Raw genomic sequence first — 18,726 nt, 5'->3', positions numbered from 1 at the left:
AAACCATGGCCAGGGAATGAGGGTGGGGAGCGTGCTGCAGGGGGCTGCGGCTCCCCTCTGCCCTGGGCTGGGTGGGGGGCAGGAGGGGCTGGGCTGGGGGTGGGGTGTATCAGCTTCACACTGCTTCCCTAAAAAATCCAGCAAGAACAGGACCCCCCTCTGTGCTTGTTCTTCTGGCTCCACTTCCAGGTGGAAAAGTGAGCCAGGTCTGGGGAAAATGGGTTGAGTGATGGCAGGGCTCTGTGAGCATGCAGCTCCCCAAAACCACCCTTTTTGAGAAATGGGAGACAGCTGTCCTCAGGACATGGTGTTGAGACACCTGGTCAAGCTGGGTAAAACCTCCTGAGCATTATTTCTGTAAATGCCGTCATTTGCCCGTATCACCTCCTCTGATCTGTATTGAAATGCCCTTCTATTAATAAATAACTCAATTCTCCATTACCCCATCTCCTCAGCTCACGTTGAAGTAACTGGGAATTTGGGTTTGGTTTTTATAGACATTAGAAATAGATTTTATCTTTATTAAGGGCTCTCTCCCTACGTCCCCAACCTTTGCTCCGTTGCACTGAGCATGGCAGCGGCTGGAGTGGAGGAAGCAGGTCCCTGGGCTGAGCTCAGCACAGGGAGAGGAAGGAGAACCTCTCCCTGGTTTTGGCCAGGGCAGAAGGGGTTTAAAAGGGCCAGGTTCTTCCCTGTGCGTTGGCGACCTGTGAGTACGTCTCCACAGCATGGCGTAAAGCACTTGAGAAAACGAGGGAGAAATTTTGAATGAAGAATATTTAAGAAATCGTGTATCTGAAAGATTTAGTTCTCAAGGGTTTGTTTGTTTTTTCTTCGTGGGGGTAGATATCTGGCTTGGGCAATACCTATAAGGAAACCTCCCCAAATGCAGTCATGACGCTGAGCCACCACATGAATTTGGGGAAGATTTTCTTTTTTTAAACTGCGGGTTGCAAACATTCCCTGGAAAATATTTGAGTTTTGAAGTGCATCAGTTGGTCGTGATTGGGCAGGGAAGTCACAGGGCGGCATTTTTATCCTCGGGTTGGACAGCAGCACGGTTTCTGGCAGGGAAATCAGTGCATGTAAATTAGAATTGTGGTTTCCATGAATACTATCATATATGGATTGGAAGCTGATTTTCCAAGAGCAGTCGTGCCAGGAAAACTTGTGCTCTCACATAGCCCCAGGCAGCAAACACAAGTGACACAAACATGGTGAGGGTGAGTTCATTTACAACTATGACTGTTCAAAAAGTATTTCTAAAATTTGCCTTCCCTGCTGTTCCTCCCCTGTCACCCCTTCCTCCTCCCCTTCCAGCTATGCTGGAGTGAGCTAGGAGGTTTGGTATCCAGCCTTACGCGGTGGCTGGTGCTTGGCTGGTGGGGATAGGCGCCGCGGCCGGCGTGCACCTGGGCGCAGGTAAGGCTCCGGCAGGGTGGGGACTGGATTCCTTCCCGGCCCCTCTCGGCAAACAGCTCCTGCCCCGGAGCCCTGCGTTCCTCTGCCCTTATCTCCCTGTGCGAGGCAAAGCTATAAATGTTATTGGCCATGAAGTTATTCATCCCCTTCAAAGTTACGCATATGCAAAATAGGCTCTCCTGCTAGAAATGGGAGCCTTCTTACCAAGTGTGAGTGTTTAAAGTTTGTTGGTTTTTTTTTTAAATAAAAATCTCTAAGAAAGAAGTGCATTAACATATAATGACATTAGTAGCACTGGATCTGTATAGACCTAATTATATATGTTACCACAAGTAAATAACCACAGCATTTCTTATAAGGCAAATATACTCTTGCTCCAAAGATGGCTAAATTGAGGTGCAGAGCAATGGCCCGGCTGGTCCATGCAGTTGACAGTGGAGAGAATAAGTGAGAAGTGACATATAGGAGCTTGAGTTAGGACACAGGTCCTGCCGTCATCGCAGGCACAACTTGGTCCCCCTTGGCCCCTCGCCGTCCCTGTCCCAGGTATGTGGCACCAGGTCCTGCACCCCTAGTGCTCCGCAGCCGGCTGTGCTGGAACACAGTGGCTTCCATCCCAGCTGGATACAGTGATGATCCTACCAGAGCAGTACGCAGCGGTGGAGGCTCTCAGCAGAGATCAGACTTTCAAAGCTCAGAAGACCCCACTACCTTCTTCTGGGAGTTTATAAAATTCATTCTGGTTCATACCTGTTGTTGGTTTACACCCATTTCTTTCCAAGGAATGACTCAGCTCAAGAAAGAAAAGCAGTTATTTTATTTTTTTTGCTAACTAGGGGAATCCAATTATATATAAAGGGATGGGAGATCCGTTACATCTCTCTGACCTCCGAAGCTGGAAGAAGCTGTTTCCCCCATCTGTGGCACGTCTCCTATTTTATTAGGCTTGTGCATGGGCTACGCTTGCCTGTATCAGCCATCCCGTTTTCCCCCCACGCTGTCTGTTGATGGCTGAGACCAAGACCTTTGCAATTCTTCAAGCCAGCTGAGCCTGGAAACCTCTGGATGATCCAGGCAGCGGTTTCCATTCACTCTGTCCCATCCCCTTCCCCTCTCCCCCCACAGGGCAGCTTTCTGCAGCAGTGCTGGGGCCAAAGCCATGCGGGATGGGGCTTTTTGGGGAAGGGGACTCAAGACCCCGGCCAGCTTCTGTCCCGCATTTCAACTTCGGCGGCCTGACATCAAACATGTCGCTGCAGCCTGAGCCCCCACGGGCCTGACGGAGGAGCAAAAAGAGGGCTGGAGGCAGCAGATCCTAATCTTTATTAAATAAGAACAAAGCTTATGCCGGCTAATGAGAAAAACAAACCGATGAAAGATCCGGCGAGCTCCTCAGAAGGACACAAAGAAATTCTCTCTGAACAAGAGCAGGCTAAAAATATTCCCGAATATTTATTTTGCTGGCAGTGGCTTCACAGGCTCCAGATTCGATGCCGCCTCTTCGGGGACTGGCATGACCGTCGCAGCAGCGCTTTCAGAGGAGGGTGCTCCAAACTCTGCACGACGCCCAGAGCCACAGCAGAAACAGCCCCGCAGCCAAGATGCGAGAGCACGAACTGCCTCAGCGCTGTGAGATGATGGCCAGTCCCTGTACACCTCTGTTTCTCTAAGGACAACAGGGTATTTTACCATCAGTTTAGGTCCATCATCCTGTTTGGAGCTGGCGTGTAAGAGCCAGAGATGCTGCAGGCAGTATTCTCCAGTTTCATTCCCTTTCTCGACAAGGGTCCCTGCGCATGGGGTGCCAAGGGCTGCTGTCACTAAGGCGTGCACTTACTGATGCTGCGCACCCTCTGCATCATGACATCAGACACGTCGGGGACAACTGGCAGGAAACTGGGAGCTCTGGTGGTCTTATCCAGCTTGAGCCCACAACGTTCCCCCAAAACATCTCCATGACCCACTGGGCCTCACCAGCTCCAGGTCTCCTCCCTGCAGCAAGCCACAGCTTACGCAGCCGTCATCAGCAGAGACATGGGCATCGTTTGCAACCAAACCCAAAACCCCGTGAAGTTGCCCGGGTTGCACACATAGCGTAACAGACTTGAAGCGCAGACCGGGCCTGGGGAAACCAGTCAGGGCAGAAGGAGTGTTTCGGGAGGTCGTGATCAGCCCAGTGCGGGCTGCAGACCCCAGTGGGTGAGCCTGCACCCGCACAGGGGTTCGCAGAGATTTGGCCAGCCCGGCTGTTTCGTTCCTCCTGCCCTTGCCACCCCCCGTGACCTCTGTCCAGCCCGTTATCTCCAGAGATGGTTAGTGGGAGGCGATGGCAACCGCAGCGTTGGATCAGACCCCCCCGGCCAGGACAGGCAGGCAGCTGCAGGGGCTGCTCAGAAATCACCTCCCAGCTTCACAACTGCCCCCCACTTCCCCGCAAGGGCTGAGCCCCAAACCTCAGCCTTGAGTGCCACTGAACTTGGCTGAAAACGTCACTTCTAAAGGCAAATCAATACAGTGATGAGGCCTGCAGTTCCTCCTCCGCCTCTGCCTTCGCTGACCATGAAACCTCAGCCTCTGCTCTTTTAATGTACTGTGGCTGAACTTGCTGCCAGCAGGTCAAAGGGAACATAATTTACTCGGGCTTTGATGCATTTGATACAGTTTGGGGTGAAAAGGGAGAGGGGGAGGACAGGAGACAGAGGGGATAAGCGGTGGCAAGGAAGGAAGGAGGTTGCCTCTCTGTATGGGAACTGGATTAGTATGAAGATGACAGAGCCATTTTCTAGCCAACAGGGACTTAGCAATAACCAAGAGGATTTTGACTGGAGCGGGGGACTCTGTGTGCTCAGATCAGCGCGGTGGGTAGGAGGCAGCCTGAGCATTTGTCTGCAGGGCCCTTTTTATCTCTTTCTCCCATTAGGAGATTGGCACGGGGCGGGGAGGGCGGTGTTTGTATTCTGTATTGTCTGGAGAGTCCTTTTACTGCTGAGGCAGGACCATGGGACAGTCACAGTTCCCTTCCTGGCAGCCAGCTCTCATCATGTTTGCATCTTCTTAACACCCTCCTTGTCTTAGAGCCCTTTACCAGCTGCTTCACGAAGCCGCCCTGCCCATTTTCCTGCTGGAAGGAGGTTGCAAGGCTCAGAGCAAGCAAATGAACCCACGTGGTGGCTTTTTTTGGAGAGAGAACCAGAGGTACCAATTGCCCAGCTGATGCTCGGAGCACAGGGAGCTTACAAACACTGAGGACGGGCTGAAATCAAGGGAGCACAGCCCTTACCTCACATGGCTTCTGGCTGTGCTTTTTCCCAGCAAGCTGATCCAGATAGTCTCGCCAGCCCTGTCCCCTCTGTTGTGCAAACCCAAAAATACTGTAAAAAAACCCCACCCTCTACCCTTCTCGCTCCTCTAGCAACCACCATCAGCCTTGGAGAAGTCAGGGGCCACTATGTGCCTCTTGATGTAGGTTTTTCTGCAGGTACCTAAGCTGTATCTTGGCTTCAGGGCAGGACTGAATTAAAAGCAGGAGCCAGCAGTTTTGCAAAGAGCCCCTCCTGATGGCAATACTTTTGGGTCACAGCATGCACCTCACTGGGCTGTGAGTGTTTGGGCCAGAGTCTGATGCTTTCAAACACAGGTCTCTTCCCCCTTTTTTTGGGGCGGGGAATAGAGGAAAAGGACAACATCCCTTGAGAGAACCTAAATATTTTACTCTCCAGCTTTTGTCTTGACTAGCTGGTGTTTACACAGGGGCGAAGAGGCCGGGAGGAAGCGAAGCGATGTGGCTGCTGTGGTTTCAGTTCTCACTCCACCTCACTGCTGAGAAACTGGACCCGTGGTTTGGTTTGTGGCTGGGGAGGAAGAGGAAAGGACCTTGGATCCGATCCCTGCTGGGGAGGCTCTCCCAGCCCCGCAGAGCCGCCGGCAACACCGATGAGGTCTTGAGAAAGAGGAGAGAAAACCAGCCCCCCAACAAACTCCGCTCCAGCAGCTCACGGTGCATTAATATTCACTGCAGAGCGAGGGGTGTAAATTCACTGCTATCTCCTCAGAGTTTGCCGTTTATGCCGTTCATTTCACATAGATGTCACTACTGCCTTATGAGCGCTCCTTCGAGCCAGCCGGTTAAATGGACCTAGTGCATTATAGTAATGGAGTAACTGTATAAAAACAATGAAATCCAATCTCTTTAAACTGATTTGATGTCTGCCTGAACCACAACATTTCCTGCTAATGGCTTCCTTCATTTTGTAACCGTGATCTCCACCTGATCAGATTACAGCTGTTTTTAATTACAAAGCTAATAGAGTTTGTAGGCAGTGTCAGGCAGACGGCGCATGCCTGGGGTGGGCACGGGGTGGAGGGGAGCCGGCGGGGGCTCTGGGTGGCTCTGCTAACACACTCAGCCCATCAAGCCGACTGTCAAAACACTGGGAGCGGGGGGCAGCTAGGAGGGACGGTGATATTTTTCGGCATGGAGCCAGCATGCCGGTCTCTGGGCTGGTCTGCACAACAGCAGACAGCCCTGGGTTGTGCTCCTGCTCCATGCTTGGGGTGCCTTGTCACCAGGACGGGCGGCTGGTGGTGCCCAGGAGATCCATGGCGTGTTTGGTGCTCCTGCGTGGCAGGTGCCAGGGTCACAGGAAGGCATGAAAAGGGCAGAAACAGCTTTTCTTGATGATGGAGTGTAAAAAGACCAAGGGAAATAAAAAAGAAAAGAAAAGAAAAAAGACCAGAATAGGGATGCAGGGTGCCATTTGACTTCTGCAACTGATGGGGCAGGAAAGAGCATTGTGGATAACTGACAGTGGAAAAAGCCCTCAAGATTGATGTCTGTCTTATGGGATGGTGCAGTCAGCTGCAGGGTCTGTGTCCTCCGCCTCGGCCCAAGCAGCGAACCCCCAGGGACCATCTCCACAGCTCAGCCCCATCCCCAGTGGCCTTGTTTTCTCCAGCGGTTCGTTTGTGTATTGATTGCTCCATCGCTCTGGGTTAGGGGCACAGATCAGCATAGCTGCAGGGAGGGAAGCAATTTGAAAGAGCTGTTCCCAAGCAGCGCTGACCAGGGACGCCTGTATTTGGCAGAGCTTGTGCATAGACTGCAGGCGAGCCCCAGTCTGACTCTCTGATGGTGGGAAAAAACCTGTGGGTGTGTTACAGATGGTGCTGGGTAGCTCATGCTGACGTTTAGGAATCAGCTGAGGTTGGGCTCAGTTAAAGTTGGTTGAAAAAATCTCAGCAGAGAAACAGCAGCATCTCCCTCTCATACAACCCCCTCCTGCCGTGTGAACCTCTTTAGTGGGTTGGTGAAGCTACTTTTGTCTACCAAAGCATAATGCCAGGCAAGTGGGATGGCTCGGTGGTGAGCAACCGATTTACAGCAGCTGGGGAAGGGTGGGAGCAGGCAGAAGGAGCACCCCAACTCAGCCAAGCCTCTGTGGGGGTGTTCCTGGGCAGTGTGACCACGCCAGAGGTGCCCTGCTCGATTCACCCTGCCGGGGGGGATGCTCGTCCCTCGCTGTTGTAATGCCAGAGCCACACATGTCGGGTTACGCACCAGCCTTGTAAATGATTTAGGGTCCACATCAAGAGCACATCAATTATGTACTCTGGGACTTAATTATTTAGCTTGACAGGAGTCTCTCCCCTTAATTTCATTGTCTTCTCGGTCTCCCCTTTCACAACAGAGCCGTGGATGCTCTGCTGGGAAGGGTGCATCGTTGCATGTTTCTGCTCATTCCCAGTATTGCCCAAACTCATCTGTTTCCCCCTTCCCTTAGTGGATGAGGAAAACAAGCTCCAGACATGACTCTGGGGCAAGCTGAGGGTCTGGGCCCGTGCACCATCGCTGCCATGCTCTGCCCTTGAGGTGTGTTGGGGACTGCACTCTGCCACTGGTCCTAAATGAGCAAATTTAGGAGGCTTTGGGGGTGCTGTAGGTGAGCTGGGTGCTGGGATGAATTTTTGTGATTTCCAAAGTCCTTTCTGCTGCCTGGTCGCCCACCAGCAGCCAGAGAAGAGGGTTCCTGCAGCCCTTCCAGGTGGTCCCTGGCAGCACTGGGGATGCTGCCTGGGGACGATGCCTGCCCATCACACCGAAAGCCATCAGCATGCGCCATCATTCAAGTCAGCACTTTGCTCCTCTCCTACCCCCCGCTCTTTTCTTCTCCTTCCACCTCTTCCTTTAGCTGAACTTTTAAACCCCACGTCTGGTGCAGATTTTTACAGTAACTCAAGCCTTTGAGAATTGTTAATGCCGTGCTGTTTTCACAGCGACATTAATATGCACTGCAAAAATGCCGAGTATCAAAAGTCGGTCATTGCTGCCAGGAGGCTGCGGGTCGTGGCAGCCACGGGAGAGCAGGAGGCAAGGACATGGCCATGCTCAAGGGGCACAGCTCAGGCAGGCGAGGCCCCGGATTTGACAGGATTTCCTCTCCGCACCATCTCTTCGCCGTGTCTTGGTATGTCTTTAAACATGTTTATTTTTCAACCCTTAAAAACTACCTTTTCCTAAAATAAATAAATGAAACTAAGACTGGAAGCCTAGGATTTTAAAGCAACCCTACAATAACAAAGCAGTGTGTGCAGATCAGTTGTCACCAGCAACCCTACAATAACAAAATAATACACGCAACCCCATGCAATGTTAAAACAACTGCTATGGGCATGCAAGGAAGGAAATATATTTTCCAGTGTCGAGCTTAACAAGACTTTGTTCTGCAGTAAACTCAAGGGTCAGAAGGGGGATGTAAGGACCAAAACACCTTGAGCGGCGTAACTTTAATGTCAAGCAGCAGGCAGGGTCGTCGGACATGCGGCAAACACCACTTCGTTAGCGCGGGGTTTAATAGTCTGGAAAAGGAAAAGAAAGCGAGGTTTTGCGATGAAACAGGAAGTTCCCTCGAATCCTGGAGCCTTTGAAGAATTGTCAAAGGAATGAGAAGTCTGTATGTTTGAAAAGGCTCTGGGTTGTGAAGCTGGAGGGGGCAGGGGGACACAGGGAGGGAGGCACCGAGCACAGACCTTCTCCAGTCCCACACTCTGCTCTTTGTTCCCCTTTTCTTTTTTTTTAATTATTTGACGCTTTTTCATTGCTTAATTTTTTTCTGACACACACACACACTCTCTCTGAGGTTAGCAGGAGTTTTCTCGGAGTTAGAGCAAAGCCCCAATCCTACATCGGGCCATTGCTGGCATGGCTTTGCCCACACCTTGCTGCAGAGCAGCGAGTGGAGGTAGCTCTGTGATCCAGGCTCTGCTCACGCCTGACGCACAAAACCATTTTTTTGAGGAAGTGTTTCTGGAGTTTGAAAAGGTCTGGTTAGTTGCTCTTTTTTTTTTTTCCCTTCTACTTTTCGGGTGCGGCACTTCTGTGCGGCTGCGGGAGCAGATGGGCAATGCCTCCCTTCCCACAGTGCCTGGTCTGCCAAGAGTGACCAAAGAAAATTGCTGTATGATTTCTGACACATTTTCTCAGCATTTGAAATACAAATATGCTGAAAAAGCATAGTTCAGCAGCTCAGCTCTTACTAGAGGGAATCTGTTTGCTGCAAAACTGATGATGATGATGATGATGATGATGATGAAAGGCTGGTCAGGGCTGAGTTTAAAGGCCTGTTGTGTGCCCATGAGGGAACTGGACACTAGACCTGAGAGAGGCATTTGAACCAGCTGAAGGCACTGGGAGGATGCCCAGCACTGAAGGGATGCCTGCTGGCACGTTTCCACAAGGAATGGGTTTCATTTCCTTGCGAGCCCAAGGTGGGGAGGTCCAGCTCTTTCTTCCTACCCACCGAGGGAAACAGGATCTGCCCTTCCCCAGGCAAAAACTGCTGGTGATGAGTTGCCTTCTCCCCTTGCAGGGTCCCTTTCCCGGTGCCAAGAAAGGGCAAGACATGAGCAGCAAGGTGGCCGAGAGGGAGCACCCAGCCGCTTGTCAGAGAGGGCGAGCCTGGTGAAGGGAGCCTGGAGGAAGAGCCAAGAGACTGTCATGACACCGTGCTTTCCTCTGTGCTAATTGTACGCTTGGGACCAAATTTAGCCTGGTGTAACTCCGCTGAAGTCACCAGGGATTAATTTGGCCTCTGGTGGCTCCATTGTTTTAGCTAAATGAGTCAGAAGAAGCAGCCTATTCTTATCTGCGCACAGTGGGGCGGTGACAGTAATGGCTCGGTGAGGCAGACCCCAAAAGCAGCGTGACTAGGACCCGGGATCAGGGCTACCACGAGCCGAACGGGGCTGCAAGAGGAAATGTTTTGACGTTTGGGTTATAGATGGAGGCAGGCTCAGCGTGGGCGCGCTAGCAGTGCTCACCGCCGCTGCAGACGGAGGGGAAGGGGGCTGTCAGGTTCCCTGAATATTTGGCGGTGCCGTTTGGAGTTCCTCAATTCTTCGGCCACCGGAGAGGGAAGCTGTGGCTCTGGAAGGGGCACGTGGTGTCAAAGGGGACTTCACGCTGCTTCCCAGCCCGGTGAGAAAGGGAGCCCAGGCTGGAAATGTCCAAAAAGCATGTGCATCTGCCAGCGGCTGGGTGTGGGGAAGGAGGGATGGTATGGAGCATGGGCTTGCGCAGGGCTGGAGGAGATGTCTTGGGCAAAAGTTTTGGCCGCTGGCCCAAGGCAGCATGCCGGTTTGGTGTGTTGTGAATTCCCTCAAACTTCTGGGAAATTCAGGATGAGTTGGGAAGTTGTGATTTTTCCAGCCCAGGTTGGGTGCGAGCTGTTTCCAAGCAGAGAGGTGTTTGCTGTATGGGCTGCGGGAGCCGTGTGCTTCGGCCAGCCGGCATCCAGCCTTGCGGCAGGCAGTTTTGGAGGGGAAATGGAGCGGGCGATGGAGACAAAACTATTGTCTCCCTTCCTATGCCTGCTGCTGCACCCAATCTCCCCTTTTCACGCTGTACCCGCTGGGCAGATAAGCACAAGTCTTCCCTCTCTGGGGCTGCCAACCTGGCACCTTTCGCCATGGCTAAACACGCTTTAAAGCGAGTACAAAGGCAGATCTTCTTCTGAGGGTGGAGATAACAATAGGTAGGAAGGGAGGGGAGAGCAGACCTGGAGCCTCGCTGCTCCCAGTGCTCTTGCACCTCCACGGCTCGAACAGGCGCATTCCCGGCGTCCGGGGCCGGATAATAAGCAGAGCCACAGCAGCTATTCAGGAGGCTCTGACCCTGGCTAGGTAACTACATAATGAGCCTGTTTGAATTGCTCCCGTCCCTGCCAAAGGGGTGGGATCAGGGGATGCTTTTGTTTGCAATAATGAACCTGTAATTATGCTACATTTCTTGGTTTTAGCCACATTTTTTGTGTGCGTGTTGTTCTCTTTGTATTGACAGATTTATGGCCAGGATACTCCGCTGCACCACCAGCCGTACGGCACTGTGTGGAGACTGTCTGACTGTCGTCTCAGAAAGGTGTGGGGAGAGGGGGAGGAGGGGGGGCTGTCTTTGCACTACCTCAGCCCCTGAAGGGTTAAATAAATGCATTAAAATTAATACAAACAGCAGAGGTGCTGCGTTTCCAAAAGTCACTGGCTTCAGCAAGACAAAAAAAAAAGTCTTTTGAGCTCCAGGTGAATTAAAAAAAAAAGTAGGGAACGATTAAACTGCATAAATAAATAAATAACACACACCAGATTTCAGCTCCAAGGCGCTCAATAAAATTACACTTTGAAATGCAAGGATTAAGCAGGGTAGGTGACAAGGTAACTTTGTTAACAGGCTAATCTCTTGCTTTAACAGAGACAGGGGATTTACATGTGACTGCACAAAACTGCTTTATGGTCTCTTTTTCCAGCTGGAGATGGTAGGAAGGGGGCAGGATGAGATGGGACAGGGTTGGATGTTTTAGAGCCATTTGTAAGATGGGTTTAAAGTGCCCTTTTTTTTTTTTTTTAGGTTTGTTTGTGGGTTTTTAAGAAGTCTGCATGGAAATGTTTCACCAATAACCAGCTGTTCCCAAACAGTTTAGGTAGGGGATGATGAACATGTCACAGGATGATGAACAATTGGGTAAAAGCATTGGTGGTGCCATTTCTCACTGAATGGCTTTATTTGCTTTCTTATAAAAAGCCAACCAGCAGCATGGGCTATTCAAAATGTTACGTCAGGACCTCTTTGCCCTGAGTCTTTCCCTGAATTTCAGCACTTCTTCACCAAGGGATGTGTGAAATCTAAATCCAGGTTACTTTTTTCAAATGGCCCCTCTGTTCTTTGTGGGGAAAAAAAGAAAGGGGAAAAAAAGGAAAAAAAAAGAACTTTATGGATTTACATTTCTATCTGTTACTAAAATGTGACAGTGATGGGCAGATGAATCTGAAATGAGACCTGGATCCCCCTCTGAGGGTTTGTACCATACAGTGCCCACTTCACTGTACCCAGGGTCCAGCCACCCCCTGCCATCCTTCCCTCCTACAGCAGGCAGAGTGCTCCTTGCTTTGCAGTTTAACTTTCTTGAATGTCAGTGTGGATCTCCACAGTGAACCAGGGGAGACGTGGGGGAGCAATCAGGAGTTCAAACCTTCTCCAGGCTTCTTTGTTTCTGAATAAAAATGACAATGAGAAAATGATCTCCTCCATAATGTTCATTTGAAATTCAACAGAAAACAGCAGGCTGAACATGTTCTCTGGTTTTAAATAGATCTGGTGAAAGTATTTATCATATTGTATTTGTTGCAGCGTTTCTGGGGTATTTGTGCTGGCTGCAGGCGGAGGGACTGATCCTGGAAGGAAACTTGGTGTCAAGTTCCCAGCCCATTTACAGATTCATGTGCTGGACCATTTCTGGATGAGAGTTCAGCTTTCTCAGGTGGGTGAAGGTGATCTCGTCCATGAGGACATGGGAATGGAGATCCCAGTGAGGGAGCCTCTGCTACCGGGTCAGGGGAAAGTTGCTTTTCCCTTTGCTTTGATGCCTGGGTAGCAGGAGGGAAGGCGGTTTCATGCAGGCGGGTTGTGAACCTCAGTTGAGTACGATTGTTTAAATGTTTCCAAACCATCGGCCCAAAGACTCGTCTTTACTAATGCTGAAAAAACAAAAAGATGGCATGGTCAAGCATAACCCCTCAGACTCCGAACCTCAGGGTTATGTCCATTCCTGCATTTTACACTACCTTTGCAGGAAGGCGCGTAAAGGCTCAGCCAGCTTGCCTGCGGATGTGCCAGCAGGTCACGGAGCCGACAGGAGTACAGGCAGAGGTCAGAGCTGCAGCGGTGCGGCAGGAGGGGAGATGGGGGGGACGGGACAGGGCTATCACACAGCACAGCAGGTCACCGTTTCCCCAGGGGAGCCATCCGACTCTCCAAAGAAAACGCCCAACTTTGGGCTGTGTTGAGTGAACCTGACAGAAGTGCTGGTCAAAGGCCCAGCCATGACTTGGCCGGTGGGGACCTGGAGTGTTACGTTGAGACCCCTCTACCCCTCAGCAGTGATAACCAGAGCACACCCTCTGCACAGCTTGCGGTTGACAATAAAACTTGTCCGCTTGCTGCTGCCCAAGGGCTTGAGCTTGCATGGGGGCCACGTGGGCTGCCGTGTGCCAGGTCTTAGCAGGGCTCATCAGAGGTGGACTGTTGACTGGGAGCACATCAAGCACTTTCCCAAGCATGGATGGAACAGAAAGTATGAATTACTCACTTTAGAAATCAGACATAACCCCAACTCTGAAGTTTATCCACCGTTTGGGTGCTAAAACATATTCAAACTGAGCAGCAGATGCTTATTCTGTGCAGGAATCTGACCAATTGTTTCCCTTCTCTCCCTTGTCCTTATACCTTAAATCATTTTGACCTTTAATTGGCCCTAATTTGCCCACAGACGGCCCTGGGACCCTTCAACACATTTGCTTGTAATTGGGTCCCTTTGTTATTTTTCCAGAGAGCCACTGCTGGTTGTTTCTTTTTGAAAACATTGTGGCATGTCATTGAGAGTGGAGCCGCTTTTAAATTAGCCCTGCTGGGGGCCAGGAGAGCCCTGTGAAAAGCCCAGCAGAGAGAGACAGGGCTATCTAAACGCAATTATCATATCACTGTGAAAACGTGAAACCAGCCTGAGCTTAAGCAAACATCACGCCCCTCGGCTGGAGGGTGGTAAATGCTTTGCTGGGAGGTGCGGGGTTGAATGCCATGGAAGAGGTTATCCTGCCATCACATGATTTGCTCGGCAAAGCGGCTAACGTCTCTCTGCTTCTTGCTCGCTATGGCTGGGGGCGTAACTTCGCGATGTGTTCTCCTTAGTGGTTTTACTTAAATTCACCCTATTTCAGCATGGTGGTTTGCAAGCGATTGCTCCGGTGCAGCTACGGCACAGTGCGCTGCGGAGCGGGCATAGGAAAGCCCAGGAGAGGAGCAGCAATAGCAGTGAGCGACTGTATTAGCAGACAGCGCTTCCCGAGTAAGGCCCTATGTGCGCTATTAATCTGGCTGTGGCCACAGTTTGCCCCTAGTCCCGCTCATAATGTCATCAAGATCTTAACTGTCCAAAGCTAAGTTAGAACAGCAAGGGATAATACCGCAGCTAGATAGCATCTGCGCTGCCTCCTGCGCTAATGGACAGTTGTTCTGTAACCGAGTCTCCTGGCTCAGTTAGCCCTGCAGCACGGAGACCTTGCTTTAATATTCGCTCCGTGCAGACCTTAAAATCAAGTTAAGTTACAGTGCTATCAAGCCTCTGACCACAGCTTGTTGTGCCAATGCTTCTCTTGTCACCAGCTGAGATTGAAGCTGGTGCCCAAGCAGCTCGGAGCTGCAGCGTGTCCCGTAAAGTCATTTTAGTACCAGATCCCAAATAAGTTTACCTTCTGTGGCTTAAAGCATTCATAGAGGCAGCACCCACAGACTTCTACCACCTTGGAACAGGTTAGCAAATTACATCTCACATTGTACAGAAAATCAGGTGAGCTGTGGCTGGCAAAAGCTAATGCTGGATTTCTGCCCTGCAGAAGGGAGTTTTGTATCAGGTCAGCCTGTCCGTGTGTGGCTCCAGCAAGGAAAAGACACTGCTGTTTTCACCTGGCTGACGCTAGTGGAGGTCAATGGCGATTGAGGACCTGCTGCTCTGCAAAAGTAACAGGTATGATGATGCCTCCTCTCCCTCGAGGTCATGCACTGAGACAGGCATGGCAAGATGGTAATTGCGATGTAAAAAGCACATGTTTGGAAGGAATACAGAGTCCTGCCCTACCAGCATGGCTGTTAAATCGTAACTGAAGCCAGCAGAGATGGGCCCTTAGAAACAGGCAAACCTCACAAGTCCTCCATTGTCCAGGGATATTTCTTGATCTGAGGGGCGGGAAGCTGTAGTTTTTAATGGTCAAGGCATCTAATTAGAGTTGAAGGCGGATGAAATTAGCTCAGTAAAGTGAGTCATAATAGTCAGCAGCAAGACTCCTAGTTGTGTAAAGCTCCTACCATAATTTGGCAACACGTAACTGGTTTTGAGGTGCTGGAGGAAGAAGTCCATCAAGTATCCCTCCTTCCCTCCCCAGGTCAGACCCTGCTCTCCCAGAGCCATGCAAAAGGAGCAGCGCTCCTCTGCCCAAACCTCCACCGGCTGGAGCAGCTCACCCGAAACACCAAGCTCTGAACACCGCTGGCACGAGAAGTTCCCGAGTGTGACTGGAGTGCAGGTTTCAGCCAGGGGATCACCTGCGGTCCTGCAACTGCAGCCAAGGAAAGTCCTTTTCTAAAGGTAACGTGGAGCCAACAGGGCTGGGGGTGAGGTTTGGGGTCCATGTGATGCACCCAGGCATGGCTGGGTCCTCCTTTGGGGTATGGGCAGAGCCCAGGGAGCAGAGCCCTGCCAAAGCATCTGCATCTCTCTTCTGACTGAACAGTGCATTTATCCTGGGTTTTTTCTGATGTTTCTGTCCAGCTTGCTTAGGACCCAAGGCATTTTATTTCTGCAAATGAGGTTCTGGTCAGGTGTGGGCTCTTACTGGAGTTCAGCAGTGGATCCCTGCTGTACAGCCGTAAGAGAGGACAGAGCACGCCCCGAAGCATTTACAGCATCAGGCCCAGTCCTGGCAGATGCTGGTCTGCATAAGTATGTTTAGACACATCATCCTTCCTCTCGAGCTCAGAGTGCCCAGGATTCTTGCATATGTAAATGTTTGCAGAATCAGGGCTCTGTTTGTATTGCCTGTTTACTAATTTAAGTTTATATTTAAGCTTTTGATGTTCAGTTCATTTTTTTAATCCATCCATAATTTTAAGGAAAGGGGTTTTTTGTTTTGCTTTTTAAGCAGATATCTGAAATGTTCCTTGCAAGTTCAGCATGTTGCTGCAGTAGATATAAAGTCTGGGTCCAGTGGTTTGGGTTGGGATCTCTAGTTTTGAGCAGTGATGAAAGAGAATGAGTACTGTACTGTACAAAGACTTGTCATCACCATTCCCGATGGTTTTTTGTCCCAATTCTTGCTAGGACATGCTTTCTCCATTTCAGCATCCCTCACATCGGACCATTACATAGGTCTGTGCTTGGTGCTGAGTCAAAAGCCGGTCATCTGTCTCCTTTCAGAAGACAAGCACAACAGGGCATGCTTGCATATGCCAGCTGTTCTTACAAGCCCAAAGCCTTTCTGGGTCTTGGACAAAACCAAAACATCACCCTGGTGTAGGAAGGAGATGTCCATGTCATGGAAGCCCTCTGACAGCACTGGCTTGGTCTGATCCAGGTTAGAGACAAAATGCCTCACTGGTAGGGGATGGTGGTGTGGGATTTTGCTCCTGCCATGCTCTGACTGCAGCGCATAGAGCAGCAGAGGGTACTAGTCTTCAGGGCTGTCAGTCGAGCACTAGAAAATTTCCCTTTCAACAATTCTCTTTTTTATTAAAACAAAAAAAGCCTGAATGGTTAGGCAGGAAGAAGTCATTTTTCCAAAATACTCAGTGATGAATTTGGGAAAATTGGAGGGAGGCCAAGGAGCTACAGCAGAGAGTGAAAGTTGGGTGACTTTCCTGGGAGTGACCAGGGAAGCTTTCAAAGCCACCCCCCCTCCCCTTACCCACCACTGCCACGGGAGAGCGAAAACCTTGGCGGGCAGAGGAGCCGCTGCCACCACCGCTGCCTCCTTTTCTTGCTGCCAGATAAAGAGGACAGACTCTCCTTTTTCAGACCATTCTGCTCACACAATGGAAGAGGGGGATCAGCGCCAAAATTACAAGTGTGAGCCCTTAATGCATCAGGTTGAACAATGGGCTTTGGAGGCGTCTGCCTTGTCGTGAGGAGCAGTACAGCTAGTTCTGACTACCCAGTGCCATGGAAAAAAACCTCATTGTCCTGATGAAATGCTCCCCAGAATGAAAACACCCTCCTCCTCCTTTCTTCAGCTTCCTAATGGGAAGCAAAATAACAAACCAGGCCCACAATTAAACAAACATGCCACTAACCGAGCAGAGCTCAAGTGTAACAGATGTTGTTGCAGTTGGACCAGGCTGGGGGCCGGGAGCAAGCCGCTCTGGCTGGCTGCAGCTCCCGGGACGCTGTCGCTGCAAGGGTTTCTTTGCCGCACCACAGCCTTCTCCCTCCACCGATCTTTATTCCTTTTTCTCCGGTGTGCCTTTTCCTTGCTCTCATCCTCCCCTCAGAGCATCCCTTCCGCTTGTCCCACCTGGCTGCCCCACTTCATCCCAACGTCTTGTTCATCACTTCATCATTTTCGTTTTTTAACACTCAAACCCACAGATTTTATTTCAGAAAAGCTCAAGGGAAGGGGCAAAGCCACTTCAATGAACTTTTTAGAGCATTTTAGTACAGGAGAATATAACAATTATTTTTCTCCGCTTCTATTTTCTTGCTCAGATCCCATGCAGAGACCAGCCCTGTCCCCTCACCGGCACACAGTCTCTGCGAGGATGCTCGATGCCACCTCCCAGTTCCTGCAGCCCCCGAGTTTGATGGCTGCGGTGCAGGTGCCTGTGGGCTGCAGCTGGGCACACATGAGATCCCCGCCCCAAAAGTGCTGCCCCTCCTCTTGTTGCTCCCCAAAATCACTGGCATATCTGTAACACAAGAAATTTGGTGTTGGAGAGGTGACAGAGATGGCTAAAGAAAGGCAAGCAAAAGGCAAGCTGTGTCCTTTCCATATTCAGCTGAATCCATCTTCTCTGGGGCTTCACAACTCTGGTGCAGTCCACAATGGTGGTCTTATTACCTCTGAGGCTTAAAGTCCCCAAGTCCTCATCTGGCACTGACTGATGCTTCTGACAGCTTGTGTATCCCTCGGCTTTGCTGGGATCTGTTCCTTCCAACTCCATGTCAAAGGGACCAAAATAATTTGGCACATCCCAGAGCCGGAGGCTGGTTGGCCTTGCTTACTTCCCTGCAAAGCTGTGCCAGGGTTGTACGCTGCTGGAGGAACCAGAGGGACCCAGGGGTTCAGTGAGAGCCCAGCAGCCCTCCAGGCTTGGGCACAGTCTTCTCGGGCCTTTGGGTCACTCCAAAGAGCAAAACCTCCCTCTCTCATCTGGGAGCCATGGTCACCAACACCTTGCTGAGGTGTTTTGAAGAGGAATACAGGGCTGTAACGTGGGCCATTTGTGGTTTTGGCTTGTCTTTTGTTCTACTTGCTCTTGCAAGTACAAGGTCCTGTGCAGTGGGGTTTTGCCTTGCCCCAGGCTGCCGTAGCACAGCAACTTCTGCAACTATTAATAGAAGCTTGAAGATGTAAGAAAAGTTACTTCTCTTTCTCCTTCAAGCAGGGGAGCTGGAAGAAATGGGAAGATCCACAAAATCTTCCCTGAGCTGTCTCAGAACAGGGACTGGACCAGCTCGAAGGGCCCCAGAGCCATGGCTCACCAGCACAGTTCGGGACTGGAGCATCCACCCCCACCTGCCATGCCCAGCAATGCTGTGGGGTGGAGCAGGTAAGCAGCTCAGAGTGAAGCCTTCCTTGGTTTACCCTGCTTGTTAGGTGAGACGGACTGGATACCCTGGGGCACTGGCAATATTAAGCGAACACCAGCTCTCAATGTTCTGCTTTGGTAAGGAGCCAGTCAAATGCACGGCCACTATGGATCAGGTCTGCTAGTTCACCATTCCAGTGGTCAGAGCGGCACAGCCACAGATAGCTCGAGGCTCTCGTGTGCTCCCAGATCGCTAGAGCAGGGCTGAGTGGTATTTCCACTCATACGACAAACTTGTGAACAAACAGGGAGCCCTTAGCAAAAAGCATCCCTGCTGTCAAAACCCCCTTCCAGTTCAAAATTAAAACCAAGTCCAGGTGAATGTCCAGGTATTCCAGACCAGAGTGGCACTGAAGGTAAATCACAGCAAGCCAACCAACCACATACCAGTTTACTTATCACCT

Source organism: Aquila chrysaetos, chromosome 20, assembly GCF_900496995.4.
Source record: "Aquila chrysaetos chrysaetos chromosome 20, bAquChr1.4, whole genome shotgun sequence".
NCBI classification, from domain to species: domain Eukaryota; kingdom Metazoa; phylum Chordata; class Aves; order Accipitriformes; family Accipitridae; genus Aquila; species Aquila chrysaetos.
This window is presented reverse-complemented; position numbering follows the sequence as displayed.